Source organism: Salmo salar, chromosome 06 (assembly GCF_965601325.2).
Source record: "Salmo salar chromosome 06, fSalSal1, whole genome shotgun sequence".
Taxonomy (NCBI): Eukaryota; Metazoa; Chordata; class Actinopteri; order Salmoniformes; family Salmonidae; genus Salmo; species Salmo salar.
The window spans coordinates 57,128,762-57,134,981 of NC_138296.1; positions in this window are offsets into that span (position 1 = coordinate 57,128,762).

Below are 6,220 nucleotides of genomic sequence, written 5' to 3' on the forward strand. Positions count from 1 at the left end.
TAGGTCAGGGCGTGACAGGGGGTGTTTTGTGTTTTTCTATGTTTTGTATTTCTATGTATAAGTTCTAGTTTTTCCTATTTCTATGTTGTTTTTTGGGGTTGATCTCCAATTGGAGGCAGCTGGACCTCGTTGTCTCTAATTGGAGATCATATTTAAGTAGGGGTTTTTCTTCCTGGGTTTTTGTGGGTTATTATATTTTGAGTAGTGTTTGTTTCTCTCTGCGTCACGGTTTGTTTTGTCGATTCAGTTATTTATGTATTGCAAAGTTTCACGGATTTAATAAAATGTGGAACTACAACCACGCTGCACTTTGGTCTGCTCCTTTCGACAGCTGTGATAATAGATCTCTTGCTGTTATCATGTGAAGTGATATGATACTAGACAGCTGCGTCTATGTTCTGTACTCCCGCATCCAATGAAATATCAAACTATCAGGAGTATGGGAAAAATTATTGAACTTCTATAGTACTTTTCATAATACAAATTGTAAAGCGCTTCAAACAATAATGCAGCTAGATAAACTAGCTAGCTGCAATATATAACTTTTTTGGCAATGCAACCAAATAGAAATGTGTGTTATAGATCTGTCATTATAATTGAAAGTGTCACGTCCTGACCAGCAGAGGGAGGTATTGTATTAGTTTTGGTCAGGACGTGGCAGGTTTTTTGTGTGTTAAGTGTTGTGTTGGTGATTAGGACTCCCAATTGAAGGCAGGTGTGTTGAGTTGCCTTTGATTGGGAGTCCTATATAGGAGTGTGTGTTTTTCTTTGGGGTTGTGGGTAGTTGTTCTTGCATTGCGTTTTGTGTGCCTGCAAGACTGTTCCTGTTGTCATGTTTATTGTTTTTTCCGGTGGATGCTTTACTCTTTTGAATTAAAATATGAGTATCCACATTCCCGCTGCGCCTTGGTCCATTTTTGAAGACAGTTGTTACAGAACTACCCACCAAACCAGGACCAAGCGGTGGAAGAGGAAGGAGCAGCAGGAGTATAGCGTGATGGACCAATGGACTTGGGAACAAATCCTGGACGGAGAGGGACCATGGACTCAGGCTGGGGATTATCACCTCCCGCAGTGGGAGATTGAAGCGGCGAGAGCGGAGAGGCGCTATTACGAGGAGAGAGAGCGCAACGAGCGCGAGAGGCAGCCCCAATAGTTTTTTTGGGGGGGGCACACGGGACAGTCAGCGGAGCCGAGATCGGAACCAGAGCCAGTCGGGATGACATTGGAGGTGAGCGAGGGGTACGAGGCAGAGACTGTGACGGGGTTAATGGGGAAATTAAGAGAGAGAGAGATGAGAGAGCTGCTAGTGTGGTGCATAAAGTATGGCATTCGCCCTAATGAGCATGTCGTGGGAATGATATCACCTGAGGCAGCTCTCCATACTCGTCCTGAGGTGCGTGCTGGTTGTCTGGTAAAGACTGTGCCTGCGCCCAGAAACAGGCCCCCTGCATGTCTTCCCAGCCCTGCACGTCCTGTGCCTACGCCCAGAACCAGGCATCCTGCATGTCTTCCCATCCTGGTCATGCCCATGTCTCCTCCACGGACCAGTCCTCCAGTGGGTCTCCCTATCCTGGTCAAGCCCGTGCCTCCTCCACGGACCAGTCCTCCAGTGGATCTCTCCACCCTGGTCTCTCCTGTGCCACCTCCTCAAACCAGGCCTCCAGCGGGTCTTCCCAGACTGGTGAGTCCAGGGCCTGCACCCAGAGCCAGGCCTCCATTATGTCTCCCCAGCCTGGTGAATCCTGAGCCGGATCTGCCAGAGTGGCCCGCCGTGCCGGATCTGCCAGAGTGGCCCGCCGTGCCGGATCTGCCAGAGTGGCCCGCCGTGCCGGATCTGCCAGAGTGACCCGTCTGTCCTCCGGCCCAGCCCGAGTGGCCCGCCTGTCCTCCGGCCCAGCCCGAGTGGCCCGCCTGTCCTCCGGCCCAGCCCGAGTGGCCCGCCTGTCCTCCGGCCCAGCCCGAGTGGCCCGCCTGTCCTCCGGGCCGGCCCGAGTGGCCCGCCTGTCCTCCGGGCCAGCCAGAGTGGTCCGTCTGCCAGGGTCAGCCCGAGTGGCCCGTCTGACCGGCACAGCTATCGGCGCCACCGAAGTGGGCGACGCCGAAGGTGGAGCGAGGTCCACGTCCCGCACCTGAGCCACCTCCAGGATAGATGGGTTGGGGAGGGAGGGTGTAGCACAGTGCCGTCGTTGATGGCAGCCACCCTCCCTTCCCTCCCTTATTGTTTAGGGGTTAGTGTTTATTGGTTTTGTTGGGGTATTGGGGATTTTTTTTTGTGTTTTCGTTTTTTAGGTGCATTCCGGGGTCTGCACCTTGAGGGGGGGGGGGGGGTACTGTCACGTCCTGACCAGCAGATGGAGGTATTGTATTAGTTTTGGTCAGGACGTGGCAGGTTTTTTGTGTGTTAAGTGTTGTGTTGGTGATTAGGACTCCCAATTGAAGGCAGGTGTGTTGAGTTGCCTTTGATTGGGAGTCCTATATAGGAGTGTGTGTTTTTCTTTGGGGTTGTGGGTAGTTGTTCTTGCATTGCATTTTGTGTGCCTGCAAGACTGTTCCTGTTGTCATGTTTATTGTTTTTTCCGGTGGATGCTTTACTCTTTTGAATTAAAATATGAGTATCCACATTCCCGCTGCACCTTGGTCCATTTTTGAAGACAGTTGTTACAGAAAGCAAGTCTAAGAAGCGTTAGATCTGTTCTATGTGCTCTATTTCTATGCTTTCTGTTCTTAGAATGTCAGGACGTGGCAGGTTTTTTGTGTGTTAAGTGTTGTGTTGGTGATTAGGACTCCCAATTGAAGGCAGGTGTGTTGAGTTGCCTTTGATTGGGAGTCCTATATAGGAGTGTGTGTTTTTCTTTGGGGTTGTGGGTAATTGTTTCTTGTTTAGTGTGGTTGCACCTGACAGGACTGTTGGTTGTCAGTTTCCTTGTTTTTGTTTTTGTATAGTGTTCTTTCCAATTAAATTGAAGGATGAATACTAACTCTGCTGCATTTTGGTCCATTTCTGAAGACAGCTGTGACATAGAATTTTTTTTTTTGCATCATTTATTTTCTGTTTTGTACACCAGCTTCAAACAGCTGAAAATACAATATTTGGGGTTATGGAAAATATATTTCAGAGGTTTAGATGGTACAGTGATTCTCTACTTGCTTGTTTTGTCACAATATGAAATTAAGTGAACTATTAGAATTTTCTACATAGTGCATATTTAAGTGAAAGTACTTTTTTTTTAATTCTACGAAATACAGCTCTCTCTCTTGCTCCTCCATTTTTGAAGAAATGAATTTGTTGAAAACTGTTCAACTATTGTCTTTTTTCTCTGAGTCAACTACTCACCACATTTTATGCACTGCAGTTCTAGCTAGCTGTAGTTTATGCTTTCAGTACGAGATTAATTATCTGATCCATTGATTGGGTGGACAACATTCATGCAGCAAGAGCATGAAACCTATCATTCCGGCTGAGACACGGGAGCATGGCGACCTAGAGCGCCGGAGAGCGCATACGTGATGGTACCCCTTCCCTGGCGCGTTCGGCTCTAGTCGCAGGACGCCAACCAAAGGGACGATCCCGGGGAACAGGAGCGGACCGGTCACCCCTGCTGATGCGCGGGAACCTGACAGACCGGCTGAGGCAGGGGAGCCTGGCGATCAGGCTGAGGCATGAGAGCCTGACGAACCGGCGAAGGCAGGGGAGCCTGGCGATCTGTCCGAGAATGAGAGCCTGTAGCGGTTCCCGGATGCGACGTCATTCCCACCGAAAAAAAAAAAACACTCCCTGTTGCTTCCCTTAGGTGAGGTGTCATTCTGTAATGAGTGCGCTGAGAGTCGGGAACCAAGTTCAGGGAGTGAGTGTTTTAATAAATAAACGTAACATAATACAAAACAAGAACACACGAACAACGCACAGACATGAAACAGAAACAATGACGCCTGGGGAAGGAACCAAAGGGAGTGACATATATAGGGAAGGTAATCAGTGTTGTGATGGAGTCCAGGTGAGTCTGACGACGCGCATGTGCGCATAATGATTGTGACAGGTGTGCGCCATAACGAGCAGCCTGGTGACCTAAAGGCCGGAGAGGGAGCACACGTGACACACAATCTTGTAATTCTTCTACCATACTGCCATAGGAGTTCACCCTTTTAAATGAATTATGTTAATCTATCTATTAATATATTAACTCATCTATTAATGCCAAGGTGATGTTTCTAAATTTTTACTTTAGATTAAAGATCATAAACTAGTCACAACAATGATAGCGTTTATTGACTTATTAATGAACTGCTGTTACTATAAATGGTTAGCTCACTGATATTTCCTAGCTACCTAGTTAACTATTGGCAAACTGAGCATTTTAGACTATATCATTTCTGAGGAAGTGTCATTTCAGAATGAGTGGTGCTGTAGCTCTGCTGGTGTTGCTATTCTGTCTGTTGAGGGCATGGGCTCAGGAAAGGAGTAGAGTGGAAGGGTCAGAGAATGACATCACGTGACAGTGAAGAGGTAGAGACCAGGGTGAGAGTTTCAGATTAACTTGTTAAGGATAGGGGGCAGTATTTTCACGGCCGGATAAAAAATGTACCCGATTTAATCTGGTTATTACTCCTGCCCAGAAACTAGAATATGCATATAATTAGAAGCTTTGGATAGAAAACACTGCAAAGTTTCTAAAACTGTTTGAATGGTGTCTGTGAGTATAACAGAACTCAAATGGCAGGCCAAAACCTAAGAAGATTCTGTACAGGAAGTACCCTGTCTGACCATTTCTTGGCCTTCTTTGTCATCTCTATCCAAAACAAAGGATCTCTGCTGTAACGTGACACTTTCTAATGCTCCCATAGGCTCTCAGAAGGCGCCAGAACGTTGAATGATGACTTTGCAGCCCATGGCTGAAAAACAGTAGCGCACTTGGATAGTGGTCGATCTGAGAACAATGAGACGGGTGCGCGCATGCACGTGAAGAGTCCATTTTAGATTATCAGTCTTTGAACGAAAACAACGACTCCCGGTCGGAATATTATCGCTATTTTACGAGAAAAATCGCATAAAAATTGATTTTAAACAGCGTTTGACATGCTTCGAAGTACGGTAGTGGAATATTTTGAAATTTTTTGTCACAATACGCGTCCGCGCGTCCCCCTTCGTTACCCTTCGGATAGTGTCTTGAACGCACGAACAAAACGCCGCTATTTGGATTATTTGGAACCAAACCAACATTTGTTGTTGAAGTAGAAGTCCTGGGAGTGCATTCTGACGAAGAACAGCAAAGGTAATCCAATTTTTCTAATAGTAAATCTGAGTTTGGTGAGTACCAAACTTGGTGGGTGTCAAAATAGCTAGCCGTGATGGCGAGCTATCTACTCAGAATATTGCAAAATGTGCTTTCACCGAAAAGCTATTTTAAAATCGGACACCGCGATTGCATAAAGGAGTTCTGTATCTATAATTCTTAAAATAATTGTTATGTTTTTTGTGAACGTTTATCGTGAGTAATTTAGTAAATTCACCGGAGGTTTTCAGTGGGAATGCTAGTTCTGAACGTCACATGCTAATGTAAAAAGCTGGTTTTTGATATAAATATGAACTTGATTGAACAAAACATGCATGTATTGTTTAACATAATGTCCTAGGAGTGTCATCTGATGCAGATCATCAAAGGTTAGTGCTGCATTTAGCTGTGGTTTTGGTTTTTGTGACATTATATGCTAGCTTGAAAAATGGGTGTCTGATTATTTCTGGCTGGGTACTCTCCTGACATAATCTAATGTTTTGCTTTCGTTGTAAAGCCTTTTTGAAATCGGACAGTGTGGTTAGATAAAGGAAAGTCTTGTCTTTAAAATGCTGTAAAATAGTCATATGTTTGAAAAATGGAAGTTTTCGGATTTTCGAGGAGTTTGTATTTCGCGCCACGCCCAATCATTGAATATTGGAGCGGTGTTCCGCTAGCGGAACGTCTAGATGTAAGAGGTTTTAAGAGCCAAAGGCCTGGGGCTAGAGAGACGACCCACAAATGACTAGCCAGGTCACCACACACACTCCTGCAGTAGACTCCTCTCCCTGCCCCCTTCTCCTGCCTACCACTTACTCACACACATAGCATTTAGGGAAGATCTAGCCCTGTATTCAAAGTGTCTCAGAGTAGCATTGCTGATATAGGATTACTGATCAGGTCCCCCTTGTCAATGTAATCAGCAGATGCAGATGCTATTTCAGCAC